The sequence below is a fragment of the Podarcis cretensis genome (assembly GCF_951804945.1).
Source record: "Podarcis cretensis genome assembly, chromosome: 5".
Lineage (NCBI taxonomy): Eukaryota > Metazoa > Chordata > Lepidosauria > Squamata > Lacertidae > Podarcis > Podarcis cretensis.
In genome coordinates, this window is record NC_137174.1 from 93,966,347 (window position 1) to 93,984,896 (window position 18,550).

Consider the following 18,550-nt stretch of genomic DNA (forward strand, 5'->3'; position numbering starts at 1 on the left):
GGCAAGCGTCCCAATTCTGGGGTCTACGAGTCCCGAAGTCAGACTGCAATAAGAAGGGAGGGCTTTCTGAGAGAGCCCAGCCAAGCCCCTGGCTGCAATCAGCCATAACTGCTCCCCGATCGGCTTGGCGATGCTCGAAACTGCGAGAGAGTCCAGTGAAAACAAGCAAGCTGTCAAGGCATCCTTCCAACAGCTGAGGGGGTTAAGGCAGCAAACACAACACAAACCAAAATAAACAGAGCCTCACCCTGTCAAGAGGTCTTTATCACTCTTCAGGGAGAGAGAGAGAGAGAGAGAGAGAGGGGCAGGCAGGCATCTGAAAAATGTTTTTTAGCTTTTTCAGGACGGTGTTTATTTTTTAAAGCCTTTCAAAAAAATTTCACAGGGAGCTGCAGGGTTGCCCTGCACCCTCATCCTCCGTCGCACAGAGATGGTCCTCCGCTGGTTTGGGGAAAGGCCTCTTATGGCTCCCCTGCAAACTTCACGGACCCCATCCTTTAGGAGATGTTAATTAGGACACACGGTGATTCAGGGACGAGGCCCTGTGGCCTAGTCCCTAAACATGTTGACTCGGGAAATGAGCTCCACCAGATTTGATGGGACTCTGTCTTCTAACAAGGCATTCAGGCCATAGCTGTTAACGTTTCCTCTTTTTTAAAGGGAAATTCCCTTATTCTGAATAGGATTCCTTGCAAGAAAAGGGAAAAGTTGACAACAACTTCCACTCGGTCTCTGTCTTAGGGTTTACAAATTCTTCTGGCCCTCTCTCATAAAGTGCTGTTGGCTTATTCCGTGTCCTCTCAAGCTGGGTCACGGCATGTGTTTTATTTATTTATTTGATTTATATCTCGCCCAAAGGAGCCCAGAGTGGCAGACATAGCTCTGTTATTATTATTTTTTTTTTAAAAAAAAAGGTAAATCTAAACCAGTATGTAAGAACATTCCCTTTATCTACTGCTGGGGACATCACAAAAGTTCATGTTAGGGTGTTAAAAAAAGCAAAAGCACCTTATACTGAGTGCCTTGTACAGTGGTACCTTGGGTTACAGATGCTTCAGGTTACAGACTCCGCTAACCCAGAAATAGTACCTCGGGTTAAGAACTTTGCTTCAGGATGAGAACAGAAATCGTGCTCTGGCGGCGCGGCAGCAGCGGGAGGCCCCATTAGCTAAAGTGGTGCTTCGGGTTAAGAACAGTTTCAGGTTAAGAACAGACCTCCAGAATGAATTAAGTTCTTAACCTGAGGTACCACTGTACTGCAGAAGCTCTCCGTAGTTTAAGAGAGCAAGTCTTTCCCAGCCCCTCCTGGAGATCATAGAACCATAGAATTGGAAGGGACCCCTGAGGGTCATCTAGTCCAACCCCTGCAATGCAGGAATCTCAGGTAAACATCTCTGACAGATGGCCATCCAACCTCTGTTTAAAAACCTCCAAGGAAGGAGAGTCCACAGGAAGAAGAACCGCCCACCACCTCCTGAGGGAGACTGTTCCCCTGTCAAACAGCTCTTATCGTCAGAAAGGTCTTCCAGATGTTGAGTCAGAATCTCCTTTATTGTCACTTGAAGCCACTGGTTCGAGTCCTACCCTCAAGAGCAGGATTGAGGATTGGCTGTTGGGGATCAAACCAGCAGCCTTTTGCAAGCATAGTGGATGCCCTCTTGCTGAGCTATAATACAGTGGTACCTCTGGTTGCGAACAGGATCCGTTCCGGAGGCCCGTTCACAACCTGAAAAGAATGCAACCCGCGTCTGTGCATGCGCGGGTCGCAGTTCACCGCTTCTGCGCATGCGCATGGCGTCATTTTGTGCGTCTGCGCATGTGCGAGCGACGAAACCTGGAAGTAACCCATTCCGTTACTTCCGGGTCGCTGCAGGACACAACCTGAAAACACGCAACCTGAAGCAAACGTAACATGAGGTATAATTGCAATAATAATAATAATAATAATAATAATAATAATAATAATAATAATAATTTATTTACACCCTGCCCGTCTGCCTGGGTTTCCCCAGCCACTTTGGGCGGCTCCCAACAGAATATTAGAAATATGATAAAACATCAAACATTAAAAACTTCCCTAAACAGGGCTGCTTTCAGATGTCTTCTAAAAGTCAGTTTGTTGTTTATAGTCCAGGACGTTGGGCCCGGTCTTATTCAACATCTTTATCAATGACTTGGATGATGGACTCAAGGGCATCCTGATCAAATTTGCAGATGACACCAAACTGGGAGGGGTGGCTAACACCCCAGAGGACAGGATCACACTTCAAAACGACCTTGACAGATTAGAGAACTGGGCCAAAACAAACAAGATGAATTTTAACAGGGAGAAATGTAAAGTATTGCACTTGGGGAAAAAAAATGAGAGGCACAAATACAAGATGGGTGACACCTGGCTTGAGAGCAGTACATGTGAAAAGGATCTAGGAGTCTTGGTTGACCACAAAGTTGACATGAGCCAACAGTGTGACGCAGCAGCTAAAAAAGCCAATGCAATTCTGGGCTGCATCAATAGGAGTATAGCATCTAGATCAAGGGAAGTAATAGTGCCACTGTATTCTGCTCTGGTCAGACCTCACCTGGAGTACTGTGTCCAGTTCTGGGCACCACAGTTCAAGAAGGACACTGACAAACTGGAACGTGTCCAGAGGAGGGCAACCAAAATGGTCAAAGGCCTGGAAACGATGCCTTATGAGGAACGGCTAAGGGAGCTGGGCATGTTTAGCCTGGAGAAGAGGAGGTTAAGGGGTGATATGATAGCCATGTTCAAATATATAAAAGGATGTCACATAGAGGAGGGAGAAAGGTTGTTTTCTGCTGCTCCAGAGAAGCGGACACGGAGCAATGGTTCCAAACTACAAGAAAGAAGATTCCACCTAAACATTAGGAAGAACTTCCTGACAGTAAGAGCTGTTCAACAGTGGAATTTGCTGCCAAGGAGTGTGGTGGAGTCTCCTTCTTTGGAGGTCTTTAAGCAGAGGCTTGACAACCATATGTCAGGAGTGCTCTGATGGTGTTTCCTGCTTGGCAGGAGGTTGGACTCGATGGCCCTTGTGGTCTCTTCCAACTCTATGATTCTATGATTCTATGATTCTATGATTCTATGATTCTATGATTCTATGATTCTATGATTCTACGTTGCAAAAATTGTCTAGTCATCTTGGGTGCACATAAAAAATATGAAAAAGTGAAAACAATGCTTCTCCACATTTTTACAGCCCCATATGGAGGCTGGAACTGTTTTGAGGGTTTCTTTTTAAAAAGCAGGAGGGCTTGAAAGTCACCAGCCTTTCCTTTTGGCTCCTAGCAGAAACTATCTACATTTTCCCTTTGGCAGCCTAGCAGAAACTATCTACATTTCCCCACCATGTCCTGGAAGAAGACTGTATCATGACACAGCTCCGTCCTGGGATGTCAGAGGACAACAGAAATAGTGACCCAAGGGAGGCTGCAAGAGAGCCATTGAATATTGCCGCCCCTGCCCCAATATTTGCCTCTCCCCAAAAGAGGGGAGGAAGCTTTGCCCCCTCTTTTCCCAGAGGAACATCTTTTCCTGAACATCCAGCCCAGCAATAAAAATTACGGCCTTGGCCCTTGCTTATCTGGAGACGGTTCCCAAAGCAAACAATGTCTTCACACAACACATAATTAACTTGTGAAATTTGCTGTTGCGAGATGAAGTGATGGGTCCGGGCTGCTGGGTTTCCCACCCACCTGCGATGGTTCGATAATTGCAATATGGCGTGTGGTTTAGCATGGGAGGGCAGCGACTCATCATGACATCGGGAGTGCCGTGGGGGAGCAATTCAGAGAAATTCTGGAAACCATTCAGAGAAATTCTGAATGGTTTCCAGCCTGACAGCCTTGCTCCAACCCCAAACTTCTTCTCCATACACCGCTTGTGAGATTAACTTTCCTAAAAAGAATCTTAAAGGCAGAGGATCCTACATACCACTTCGGTGGCGAGTTGAGATTACTATGACCTTGGTTACTTGTACAGTAGAGAGCCTTGTGGAGTCTAGAAAATTTTAGAATTTCTGGGGCCCATCTATTATAATTTTAGGGATGGATGGATTCTGTCAGTTTGGGTTTCCCTTGTCCTGTCATTCTTACAGTCTTACATTTTACTTCTTCATATTTCTGTGGTAATTTGCAATTTTTGTGGTGTTTTTTTTAAATATAACAATTCTCAAGAAAACTCATCAGCGTTTTGAGTTCACTTTTCTCCCAATAAACACATTTTGGCACGCAGTTTTGACTGTTAGGCTCATTTGTGGAAAGCAGTTTTCCCTAAGATAATGCATTCTTTTCTGGTTAATTTCACCACTGTATGCAGGCTTTATTCTAGTGCGCACACTTTTGTTGCATGTTCCTTTGCTGCAAAATTCAGGGAAGTGCAAATTTCGATGAATGGCTGTGTCAGTTTACATCCTGTTTGGGAAATTGCAAATTTGGTACGTTTGCCTGTAAAGGTGAACTTATGTAAGTTCTCCCCGCCCAATATTTGTATATTTGCATTTCTGTGATGGTTTCTAACAAATACCGTATTTTTTTGTGTATAACACGCCCCCATGTATAAGACACCCCCTATTTTGGGGAACTCCAAATTAAGAAAATGGGGGGAAATGCCCAGAGTTTTTGAGTTTTTTTGGGGGGGAGGATTATTCAGATTTGTTGAGCACTTTTTTTAGGGAGAGCACACACCAATAGCATACCCAATAGCTGCGGACGCTCTCCAGCTCCCAGAAGCAACCTATAACATGTCCCCCCAATGCACTACCTGTGTATAAAACAAGCCCAAGATTTCAACATGACATTTTAATTAAAAAAACCCTGGTCTTATACATGGAGATATACGGCAAATTTGACTGACTGGTAGTCTCTGGTAAAGTAATGGCTGGCGGGAGGTGTGTTTTTTTTTTATGTTACTTTATATTCTTCATTCAAAAATAAAGGGTACAAAATTACAAGTGCACAGAGTGAGGTAAGACGCAAAGAAGAAGAAGAAACGAGAAATAGTACCCATGTAGAAAACAAAACAGAACAAAGCTCTCCAGTCATGAGTCAGAGACAGAACTGAGTCAGATGCCCCCAAGATGAAACAAGCTATTTCCTGGAAACAAGAGTTTCCTTTGCTTAGATATCGCTCCCAAATGGGCAGAGATGATAGCCTGGCCTTGCCCTACAACCATGAGTTTCAGAAGACTCTGGTAAGTGGGGTGGTTGTGATAAATTAATAGCAGCCATCGAGAGCCCTTTCTTCCTCCATGAATTGTCTAGTCTTCTTTGAAAGCCATCTAGGTAGGAGCAAGTTCCATCGATTGACTATGTTCCTCAAAGACCTTTCTTAAACTTCTGTGACGTCCATTCTTGCTGGCAATGCGGACCCGCCATTTTATGAAACCGGTAAAATCCTGGTGCCGATCCTTGAGAGGAAACTGGCCACCCTCTTGTAGACGAGGAATGACGAGTCTCTGAGGTTTACGCCCATTCTCAAGCCACTCCATCATGGCTCCCACACGGAGCAATTAATGCTATCACAAGATCAGCGAGGCAGCGGCCCCCAAGTACTTTCACACCATAAATAAGAAAATAATTAAACATTAGAAAACACTTATCGACCGTATCACGCTCCGCGGCTCCGCGGAAAAAAAAGAAGAACGGCGGCGGAAAAGGGCTGTGAAAACATTAGCCGATGAATCGTGAGCTGATTTCTCTGCGCTTAACAGCATGGAGAAATTTTTGCTCCGTGAGTAAACTTTATTTTCCGCTGCCAAGAGCTACAAAAGGCTCCATTACCAGCTCTGCATGAGGAGTTTGGAACGGAGCAGCTTCTGAGGCAATTTAGGCTCACGTGTCACTTTGGCAATAAAGCAGGAGGGAGCAGGCCTCATTCCAAGGAACCCGGAGGGTTTTGGTGTCTGGTACCTCAGCAGGTTGAGGGACCATTTCTGCGGTAATGCACCTTTGATTCTCTTTCCTGCCCCTTTTCACGCTGCTCTTCTCTGAGAGGATGCAGGCATTTTATGCACCAAAGTTGAGGCACTGGCATCCCTCGGGCACGGGTCGTAGCTTTGTGATCAGCTTTCCAGATGTCAGGAGTTTGGGTCTGGAGACGACAGCCTGTTTCTCAAAGTTTAGGAACAATTGGCACTTTGTGACAGACCTTCATTAAGGGGCACTGTGTGGTACGAAACCAGCGGGAGGAATTCCATTTTTTATTCTGTTTCCTCGGCCTCACGCCGTGGATTTGCTGGTCACTTCAACTTCTGCTCAGTTTCATTTGTGTTTCCTTCCCTTAATAGCTCATCACAGTGGTGGGCAAGCCTGCAGGCCCCCAAATGCTGTTGGCCGCTGTAATGTTCCCTGTTGAATGATGAGCCCGTTGGAGAAGTTGAACAAGAAATACTTTTTATTAAAGGGCTTTGAACAGCAGGTCTTCTGTCCTTCAGCTGCTTTCTTGCTCTGGCTTCTAGCTCTGCTTCTTGCTTGGACCCGGCCTCCTAAACTAAATACGGGAGGTGCCATAAAAGGCATAATCACATTTAACTTTACAGATGCCAATTCTCACCAGCCCCAGGCCGGCATGGCCAATGGACAGGGATGATGGGATTTGTAGTCCAGCAGCATCTGGAGGGGCACAGATTTCACACCCCAGCTTTATGCTCTGAATTTCCCCCCTTTTGCACATAGAATAGAACCATCCAGTTGGAAGCAACCTGAGGATCATCTGGTTCCCCAAACTTGGGTCTCCAGCTGTTTTTGGACTACAGTTCTCATCATCCCTGACCAATGGTCCTGCTAGCTAGGGATGATGGGAGTTGTAGTGCAGCAACAGCTGGAGACCCAAGTTTGGGAAACCCTGATTTAGTCCAACCCTCTGAAATGTAGGAAATATGCAACTGTCCCTTATGCAGCCATTTCCCAGGGTGTGACTGCTCAGTTTATAGGTATAATGCCACTTTAACTGTACAGTACAGATGGGGCCTGGAACAGGACTCCAGAAGAGGACTGACTAGTGCAGAACAAAGTGGAACTATTGCTTCCCGATAACTTGGAAACAATGGTCCTGTTACTGCAAAGTAAAACTTGTCTTGGCCTTTTTATTTGCAGCCACATAACAAGCTCTGGTTGACGTTCAGTTTGTGACAGACTACAATCCTGAGATCTGTTTTACAGGAACTGTTGCTAAGTCAGATGTTTCCCATCCTATATCTGTGCATTTCATCCCCCCCACCACCACCTAAATGCAAAACTTTGCATTTGTCTCTGTTGAATTTGATTTTGTCAGTTTCCACCCAGTTTCCCGTTCTAGGTTGTTTTAAATTTAATTATGCTCTTCCTAGGTGTTTGCGATCCACCACAGTTTTGTGCCATTCGCAAATTTGATAAAGGTTCCCTCCACCCCTTTATCCAAGTCTTGATAAATTTTTGGAAGAGTAAACAAGCCCCACAACAGACTGATCGGAAGTTTGACAAGGAGCCACCAGCGAGCATTTGTGTCCAGTTTTGCACCAGCTGTGAATCCCTCTGTCAAAACTATCGTCTAGCCTATAGGAATGCATCCTAATTCCCCTTTCTCCTTCTCTCCGCAATTGCCCTCAACCAAACACAGCGGTTGCGAAAGCATCAGGCCAAATTTTATTTCATTAAAATATCAGCCGTGATTTCATGGGCTTTATTTTAATCAGGGGGTCAAGCAACAAGGTCAGGGGTAAGGAGAACCCAAATTGCCCTCTTTGGGGTTTGCAAAACTTGGCCTGCGGTGGAAATATGAACAGACAGTGTTCCATTTTCTCACATACTTCCCAGATGGAGAGAAATACGTACTGGCCATCTTCAGTGGCCAATAAATTCTGCCGCAAATCTCTTCGATTTACCAGAGTTATTTGTGCATGACGCTCTGCAAGTTACTATTCCCCAACCCACAGTGCAGCCTTGGAAGCAGGGGGAAAGTTCAGGTTGCTAAGCGATACCCGCGTGCGAGTGACCTCATCGCCTCACTCGGGGCTGGCTGGGTTGATGACACCGGAGAGAAAGTGTTTATAGCAGCTGGTCATCTTTTTACCCAGAATCCTTCAGAGGTTGTCTGACATAACATGATGCAGCTTCTGAGATGCATCTGTTTACCTGGTGCATATTTTAAGGACCTATCTTTCTGTGATTGCAAGTTGTTTTCAAATTGTTTCTAATATTGTGTCTGCCCTGGGAACTTAGCGTGAAGGGTGGGTAATTCATCATCATTATCATCATCATGATTTGTTGTTGTTTAGTCGTGTCCAACTCTTCGTGACCCCATGGACCAGAGCACACCAGGCACTTCTGTCTTCCACTGCCTCCCGCAGTTTGGTCAAACTCATGCTGGTAGCTTCGAGAACACTGTCCAACTCATCCTCTGTCGTCCCCTTCTCCTTGTGCCCTCCATCTTTCCCAACATCAGGGTCTTTCCCAGGGAGTATTCATTTCTTATGAGATGGCCAAAGTATTGGAGCCTCAGCTTCAGGATCTGTCCTTCCAGTGAGCACTCAGGGCTGATTTCCTTCAGAATGGATAGGTTTGATCTTCTTGCAGTCCATGGGACTCTCAAGAGTCTTCTCCAGCACCATAATTCAAAAGCATCAATTCTTCAGTCATCAGCCTTCTTCCATCATCATCATGATAGCCACCTTCAAATATCTCTGAGAGACTTCAAAGAAGTGTGACTGGCCCAAGGTCACCCAGCAGCTGCATGTGAACCAGGTTCCCCAGATTACGAGTCTATCTCTCTTAACCACTACACCACACTGGCTCTCACAGTGGAACAGACTCCCTCTGGAGGTTGTGGGCTCTCCTTCACTGGATGTTTCAAAGCAGAGGTTGGATGGTCATCTGTCATGGATGCTTCAGTTGATATTCCTGCATTGCAGGGGTTGGACTAGATGACCCCCGTGGTCCCTTCAACTCCACAATTCTATGATTCTATGCCACAACAGTGGTCTAGGCCACAACAGCGATGGGTTTCTCTTTGCAAATCTGTCTGAGCTCTTCATTTTAAATCCATGTGGGCTTGCTGGAACCTTTGACAAAGGTGGGCTTCAGTTGAACCCAACATATGGATAGGAAAATGCAGGGTGTTAATGGATAGAGACTGCTGTTGACTGGTCTAAAAATAACAGCTGATGCTTAAGTGTGAAAGCAAACTCACTGCACTCATGGACAAGCTTAACTGGTTTACCCTGCAGTTGGAATTCTGAAATTCATACCCCACACCTCTCCTTAAATCTCCACAAATTTCACATAGAATTCCAATACATAATATTTTTTTTCTTTTGGCATTCAAAACAAAAGTGGTCACTTTTAAATTAGGCTGAGGTGGCTTGTATGCCATCTAGCAATGCAAACTATTGATAACCTCACAAAGACCCGGTTTCATTCATTGCACCTGCCAAACCCGTTTTCCAGAGATGAAATGGGAAGATAGTATGCATTGTCAAACAGGGAACAATCTTTCACAAACCACCTGGAAAAAACCAACCTCTTTCTCCAGCCAAGTTTATAAGACTGATACAAGTTTATCAAGTTATGCACAGCATGAAGAATATGGATAGAGATTTCCTCCTCCACCACTAACCTCCTCTCTCATAGCACTAGAAATTGTGGACATCCATTGTAGCTGCATGTTTAAAGATACAGGACAGACAGATTTAAATACTATTCCACATATTGGTTAAAACAATGGAATTTGCTCCCATGGGTTGGATGGCTTTAAAAGTAGGTTCAACAGATTCATGGAGGATGCAGCTATCTTGATGGCTACTAGCCATGTTGACTCTGTTTCCCCTCAATCCTTGGAGGCCATATGGCCCATGCAGGCCCTGCTTCCCAGAGTTATCTGGTTGGCCACTGTGAGAACAGAATGGTGAACTAGAGAGGCGACAGAGTAGGCTGGGGACTGGGGCAGGCGAACCTGTCCATTTTTAAAATCTGACATTTTTTATTTTATTCGTGGAAACCCACCTGCATTTTGGTATACATCTCTCCTAGAATATACATTATTCTATGCAACTTTGGCTAATAATAACTGTCAGGGAACTGCCATCGGAGCCAGAGGGAGAGGGAGGGCTCCAGAGGGATTCCGGAGAGCGTCCCGGGAGGGAGAGAAGCAGCCCATCTTCTGGGGAAGGAAATCAGCGTAGCACCAGTGGAGAAGGGGGGCAGATGGGGGAATCGGCGAGGCGGTCCCATGACTCCTTGCCGGGGACCAGCGAGGAGAGTAAGGGTCCTCCGCTGCCCACACCCTCCCTGCGCAGAAGGCTTCCGCGCAGGGAGAGTAGGCGGAGGCTAGGTGTCAAATAGCTTCTTTGCTGGAAGAAGTTCAAGAAACGCCCACTGACGGATTCTGCCAGCAACTGAGACAGCCACGGGTGAGTGGCTGTCCGGACAGAAAGGGTTCACTCAGGCAACCCAGCCAGGTGTGGCGCCGATTTATGCACGAGCAACCCCTAGAACCATTATAATAACATTTTCACAAGCAGTCCCACCTAATGCAATGCATGTTTTTTTTTATGCACAACGCTGCTGAATATATGCAGCTATGTTGACATTTCTGGGTTGGAGAGCTTCATTGCGAAATTCGTAGGAGGATGGTTGCAGTTTTAAATCATGCATTGTTTCAGGAAGTGCGAATTAGGTAGGTTTGTATCAAGATGCTAACTGAACTGATTGATGGCGTATGGGGCGTTAGGGGAGGGGTAGTGCCTCTGGTGGGGGGGGGGGAACCTGCCATGCTCCTTCTGAGGTAGTTTGTCCGCCTTTGGTCCCCACCCACCACTCAGCTCTCACCTGTGGCTCTTTTATTGTCAGCATGTGCCAGTGACCACACCCCAGGTAACAACTTCAACAGCTGGCTAAATAATAATATTTTTTTATTTATACCCCGCCCATCTGGCTGGGTTTCCCCAGCCACTCTGGGTGACTTTCAACAGAATATGAAAATACAATAGTCTATTAAACATTAAAAGCTTCCCTAAAGAGGGCTGGCTTCAGATGTCTTCTAAAAGTCTGTTCATTGTTTTTCTCTTTGACATCTGGTGGGAGGGCGTTCCACAGGACGGGTGCCACTACCGAGAAGGCCCTCTGCCTGGTTCCCTGTAACTTGGCTTCTCGCAGGGAGGGAACTGCCAGAAAGCCCTCGGTGCTGGACCTCAGTGTCCGGGCAGAACAATGGGGGTGGAGACGTTCCTTCAGGTACAGTGGTACCTCGGGTTACATACTCTTCAGGTTACATACACTTCAGGTTACAGACTCCGCTAACCTAGAAATAGTACCTCGGGTTAAGAACTTTGCTTCAGGATGAGAACAGAAATCGTGCTCCTGTGGCACGGCAGCAGCAGCAGGAGGCCCCATTAGCTAAAGTGGTGCTTCAGGTTAAGAACAGTTTCAGGTTAAGAATGGACCTCCAGAATGAATTAAGTGCTTAACCCGAGGTACCACTGTATGCTGGACCGAGGCTGTTTAGGGCTTTAAAGGTCAGCACCAACACTTTGAATTGTGCTCAGAAACGTACTGGGAGCCAGTGTAGGTCTTTCAGTTGGGGAATTCTCCTTCATCTGAGGACACTCTCCAGAGGATTGCGTGGATGAGATCAGTAGTGGGTCCAACGGTCAAGAAGGCAGTTTCTGTGTGTGTGGTAGAGGGAAGTGAGGGGCTGATGGGGCTCATCAACCTGGGAAGGGAGCCCATCTAGGAGAAGGAAAACTCTGATGCTAAATCTCTACTGCCTTGTGGGATATCTTCGGGAGAATAAAACTCTAAGGAGTAAACCTTACACAAATGCGGAGTGGAGTCCCTAAGGTATCTTGTGTGCCTCCTTCCGGCAATTCCTGCAGCCAGGTTGGTGCCAAACGTCTTGCTCTGCTTTCCTTTGGACCCCATCAGTGAGGCCAAAAGGGGAGTGTTGTCGGCTGGGCAGCTCAGGACCTCCAGACACGCTGCCCAGGCTTGCACCCCAGGGAGGTCACTTGTCTGCTGCTAAGACAGCAGTTTGACTTCACTCTTGGAGGCCTACTCCAGTGCATCTCAAGACAGATGGATGCCAACTGTGGACACAGTAGGGCAGGTTCCTTCCCACCTTCCTAGACTGTCTTTAAGTCTGATTTATCATTCCACTCCCAGCTACTTAGATTTCAACAGACCCAACCCGCAGAAATTTAAAGCCTCCTAAGGACTAGGAACTTGCATTTCAGAAGAAAGTGGAGAACGCTGAGAGTCTCAGAGGTCTCCGTTGTATTCTTAACAACCAGACTGCACATTTGGATGATGTCATCAGGGGAGCATGGAGTGTGCAAAAAACCCAGGGTAGGATGTGGGAGGAGGTCCAAAACGAACCTTTTGCCAAGTTCTGCCCGTGAATTATTGAGCCGTGCTTTAGCAAGAGGCAACTCCATCCCAATTGCATCCTTTGTATATATCAAAACTGAATATCTAGTTAAACAAATGGGTTCCTTTGCTGTGACTAAACCAATCTGCATGTGTTCTTCCTCCCACCATTGATTTATTTAGAGGAAGCCCAGTCCTCAGAGGCTCTTTTTCTCCGTTAGCATGCCTGCGTGTATTATTTGCCCCCCTCCACTCGATTGATTAAAAGTCAGCACTCAGAGACTCTGTGAGCAAAAGCATCTCACAAGGGGAGCATTTGCATTTGAAAGGGAAGGGAGGCCAGGCTGTTCTTCTGGAGTAAGAGGCTCATTAACAATAGCAGAAATACTTTGAACCATAACCTCCCTTCATTACTTAAGCTCGGAGCATGGCCCCCTGCGCCCGACGGCGCGACCAGGTGGGTGTGGTTGCAAGACCGTGGCTGCAAATTGCCTGATGCTCAAGCAGTTGCCTCTTTCCTGTTTGTAAACTTTGCACAAGTCAGCTTCCTGGGCTGAGAAATGGCCAGTCTTGCCCTTTGCCCTGGTATGAGTGGGAAGGCAATTTGTTTGTACTGGCCATAACAAGAGACAGGTGAAAATATCACAGCGGGCGATGAATGGAAGAACATAAGAAGAGCCTGCTGGATCGCACCAATTACCCATCTAGTCCAGCAACCAGCAAGCAGGATCTGAGCACAAGAGGAACTCTCCCCTCCTACAGTTTCCAGAAACTAGTATTCAGAAGCATCTCCCTCCATCATGGCTTTTATAATCTTCTCTTCTGTGAATTTGTTGAATATTCACCATCATCACCATCACCATCATCATCATCATCATCATCATCATCATCATTTATTACTTTTGTATACCACCCTTCATCAGAAGATCTCAGGGCCAGTGCTTTTTTTCAAAAATAAAAAAGGTGCCAGAACTCACTATGAAGTTGTTACTTTAAGTCATCTGAACAGATGCTGGTTTAACAACAGCTGCATTCACTGCCTGCAAAGGTGCTAAAAGCTACAGCAAGCTGTCTCCCAAGCTGTTTTTTTTTGGGGGGTCGCCCCTGGTTCTGGTGCAGGTCAAATAAATGCGCCCCCCCCATCTCCCTTGGTCTCTTAGATTCAGGTAGATGGCTAGGGCAGCTCGGAAGGGCCCTAGCGCAAATGTGCACATGTGCAATGATACAGGCTTGGGTGGGAAGCTGAAAGCCTGCCACCGCTATATGGGAAATACAAATTGGTTCTGCTCCGTAGCTTGTCCGATCGCATCCAGGAGTGGCCAGGTAAAGGTAAAGGTAAAGGTACCCCTGCCCGTACGGGCCAGTCTTGACAGACTCTGGGGTTGTGCGCCCATCTCACTTAAGAGGCCAGGGGCCAGCGCTGTCTGGAGACACTTCCGGGTCACGTGGCCAGCGTGACATCGCTGAGCTAGGTGGAATTCTAGATCTAAAAATGTGTGGACTCGCACATGCTGGTCAGCTTCTGTATGGACTTGAAATTGTCATTTTGGGCTTCTCAGAAGCATGTAAAAGCGAGAAGGTGGGGTGAATGTTGGCCTGCAATGGCGCCCACCTGAGAGGTGCCGAAACTGCACTCCTGCTGGAAAAAAGCACTGCTCAGGGCAGTTCAGAGCATAAAATGCAGCACGAAACAGACCACTTAGGTTGATGGCTATCGCTGTCTCCTGTGGGAGGCAAGTTCATCGTTTAACTGAGAGGATGGGTTTTGTGCACCATTAATAGCCATGTAGCAGAAAGGATTTCAGCTTGTCCTCCAAGTTACATCCGCTGAAATCCCCTCTCTCCCCACGAACTGTTAAAACTGCAGGAGCCCCAGTGATGACCTGGCCATCCGAACCCTAATAATATATTCCAAAATTACAGTTCAGAAAGTATCTACGTGGACCACTTGAGTGTTATAGCCGTTGACCCTTCATCTGATTTCTGCAACAGCCAGATCAAAATGTGGGGCTTTATGTGTGTTCACATGTTGTGTGTGTGTGTGTGTGTACAGATACATGCACGCACAGCTGTTCTCCTTTTGCACTGCTTATGAGCCACTTCGGATTGTGTGTCCCTTCTTGTGTGGAGTCTGCTTTTGCAAACTTTTGTAGAGGGAAGCGGATGGGGGAGGGGGAACGCAGCCAAAGTCTTATTTCCATATCCCTTCCAGATGGCCAAGATGCCACAGGAACAAGGAACTGTGCTCCTTTGCAGAGCACACCCACAGACGAAACTCTCCACCCCGGGGAGGCTGCGTAGTCTGACGCCGTGGACCGGGTTTGAAACCAGAACCAGCTTTATTGTTTCTTGAATAAAACCGGAGTCACAGCTACAGCATGGACTAAGCCTGTGTTGTTTAGGGATGCTCTGAAAGTTGGGATATGGATCTCTGAGATCACAAAATTGTAGAGCTGGAAGGGATTCATAGCCTCATGTCCCGCTTGCAGGCTTCTCACACGCGTTTGGTGGGCCACTGTGAGAATAGGATGCTGGAATAAATCATAGCAGGGACCCTGAGAGTCATCTAGTCCAGCCCCCTGCAATACAGGAATCTCAACTTGCGGTCTCCCATCCAATATGAAACCACACCACACCCTGCTTAGCTTTGCAAATGTGCTAGCGATTTTATTGCTGTACCCCACAGCCCATGGACCTCAGGGATGATCTAGTTCTTTGTCCCACAATTTATTTATTTAGAGGAGCCAGGGAGCTTTGTCCCTTCAATGGCTACATGCCAGTGGTAGGCGGGGCTAAAAGCAAAAATGAAGCAAGCAGTAAGTGTGCATTTTAATTTTGTGCAGCAGGCAGGTTTATTCACTCACATACCCCTTTCTATCCTCCGTCAGGTAAGCAGGATGCATGGCCAGAGGTCAAGGACATGGTTCAGCCAGGCAAAAACCCTTCAGGAAGATACAAAGCTGGGCTGGCAAGGGGTGTGGCTTAGGGACAGTCGCTAAGGGGCTGCATTTGCCTTCTAGGCTTTTGGCTTCCTAATCCCCTGCATGCACACTAGGGTGGAATCTATACACATTTTTAAAACATTGTGATAATGCTTTTATATATATATATATAAACTGTTTTGAAAAATGCATTGAATTTGCTATAGCTCACACTTGCCATCTAGTGCCAGAATTCTATATTGCACTTTACAACACATTCAAAATGTTTTATTTGCAGATGTATAGCTGAGTCAGTCCTAGGCTAGCTTCTGCACAGACTTGAACATCCCTCTCTATCCTCCCTGGAAAGCTGAAATTCACACTTGTTGATGGGAATGTGGCTCTCAGGCTGAGCACAATTCAAAGTGTTGGTGCTCACCTTAAAAGCCCTAAATGGGCTCAGCTCAGTATACCTGAAGGAGCGTCTCCACCTCCATCATTCAACCCGGACACTGAGGTCCAGCTCCAAGGACCTTCTGGCCATTCCCCCACTGCGAGAAGCAAACTTACAGGGAGCCAGGCAGTGGGCCTTCTTGGGAGTTTCGCCCTCCCTGTGGAACATCCTCCCATCAGATCTCAAGAGGATAAACAACTACACAAATTTTAGAAGATATCTGAAGAAGATATGTTCAGGGAAGTTTTTAATGTTTGGTGTTTTTTCGTGCTTTTAATATTTTGTTGGGAGCTGTCCAGAGTGGCTGGAGCAACCTGGTCATATGAGCGGCATATAAATAATAATAATAATAATAATAATAATAATAATAATAATAATAATAAATGGTTCTTGACCCCTGCCCTAGCAATGGAGTCCATGTTTCCTATTCTGTAACAGTGGCATGAAACAGCTCTCTGCAGCAGTCAGGCTACCCTGCGTACAGGCTAATATATTTCTTTCTTTCCTCCTTCCTTCCTTCCTTCCTTCCTTCCTTCCTTCCTTCCTTCCTTCCTTTTGATGCAAAGGAGGCAATCGGCTGGGATTCCTTGGCAGCTGTCAAAGGTTTTGCTTTGATGGTGCCGTGTCTCCCCCCTCCCCCTCCCGTTAGAGAGGAATTCTTGCTTCTGTCAGCATGCATATATATATATATATATATATATATATATATATATATATATATCAATCACCAGGAGAAGATGAATTCGTTGGCGCAGCCTTTTTGCCGTCCGCATATCCTCAGTTCATGTGCTACATTCTACATAAGGCAAAACTTGGTAAGGGGAAAAAACACATCCTGCAGTTCTTCAAAGCTAATGCGCAGTAAATATATTCCGACACTGACAGGTATTTCTTCTTAAATTGCCACTTGCGCGTATGTACGTGTGCAACCAACCAGGATTTGCTTAAAAGGCATTATTCCTTTCCTGAGCAAATGCGGGAGGTTGGCTGTTCTACGGTCCTAAGAAAATAAAATTTAAAAACAAGCCCTTAAAAACAAACAGTTCCTCCCCCTGGCCCATTAAACACAGGCAGTTTTGAAGAACCTTCTCTGGAAGAAGTAAACAGGGCTGTCAAAAAGGCAGTGGATGTTTTCCTGCCAAAAATACCAGGTGGAATATTTGGGGTGTCTCTCCCCCCCCCCCAACTTTATTGTCTTAAACATTCCAGGTGGAATCTCTGGTAGTTTGTTAACATTGCCTGACCTGAACTATAAGTCTCCCTGCAGCTTCTCAAGCAGGAAGAGGGTGGGGGGTTGAAAAAGCCCCCCCAAAAAACCTTCCCCCAAAGCATCTCTCGATGCTGACCCCCCTCGCTTTTCTTTCCCTCTGCTGCCACTCCCTTTTCGGCATGACGGAGAAGGAACGGGAATAATTGAGAGGCTGAATAAAAAATGCCGAGAGGTTTTAGATTTCTGCCAGGCAGAAACGGAAATAATTCAGTACGCTGGAAGCCCGAGCCTTCCATTTGCATCGTAAAATATATACAGATATATATAAATGTACAGGCTTTGTCTTCTGCCGCATTTTCTTCCAGGGGGCAATATTTTCTGCCTTAGCTGATTTCAGCTCCGTTTTGCAGTTGTCGTAAAAAGGTGCATATTCTAAGTTAGTTGATTAAGCCGGAGCCTCATGCAAGCTCCAAAAGAGCCAGGAGCCCTCATTTTTTGTGGGTCTTCAGAGAAGAAGCCACACTGAACAAGCGCAATAATGTCTAGTTTTGGAACCTAAGGAGAGGAATGGGGAATAAATGCATTTCCTGGTGGAATGCTCTGCTGCAAGAGATCAGGGCCCCGCGGAATTTGACATCTTTCCGCAGGTCTTGCAAGGTGGAGTTTTTCCGCCATGCCTTTGGTCGGGGCCCAGTCTGACCCCCCTCCTTTTATAAGATCCTCCTTTTGTAAGATCCTTTTATAAGACCCTGACCGGCCTATATAAGACCAGCACAAACAGCTGGGCCTGGTGAGCACTTAATGTCCCCATCCCCTATACATAGTTATAATTCGTGGGTTGCCATCGGATTTTATTTTGATCTTAATCTGATTTTAAGCTGTATTTTAATTGATTGCTTGACTTTATGTTTTTAACGTATTATATATTTTGATGTTAGCCGCCCTGAGCCCGGCCCTGGCCGGGGAGGGCGGGGTATTAATAATAATAATAATAATAATAATAATAATAATAATTTATTTACAAGCCTCAGTTCTCTTTCAAGCTCCTCCTCCTTTCTCTTTCTTTTACCTTTTGGAAGGACCTGAACTTGAATTTTTTGCGGGGAGGGATTCCTTTTTCCACCTTACAGGGAAGAATTAGATGTTGCTGCTGCTGCTGTTATATATTTATTTACACACCGCGTTTCCCCCTGACAGATAAAAACTAAGAACAGCTAAGAATGTAAAGGGGGGACCAATAATTTAAAAGCCATTAAACATTGATAGAATTAATAGAATTAATGGCATAGGAATTCGTTCACCCCCCCCCCAATAAATATAGTTTGGCCCACCACATGGTCTGAGGGACTGGCCCACGGTTGACAAAGGTTGCTGACCTTTGCTGAGCTTAGGGCCCCAAAAAAATTTAAAGGAAAAAAACAACGATGTGCATTTCCAAAATGTAAGACAAAAAAACAAATAAAATAAGACCTACATACAGCAACAGTGTTTTGTGTTGTGTAGGCTCCTATCTGTTATGTTTAAATGGCTTTAGATACCTATTAGGTCCATAAATTACCATATAGCATATATTAAACGCAAAAAACAGCGACAATTTGTTGTTGACAA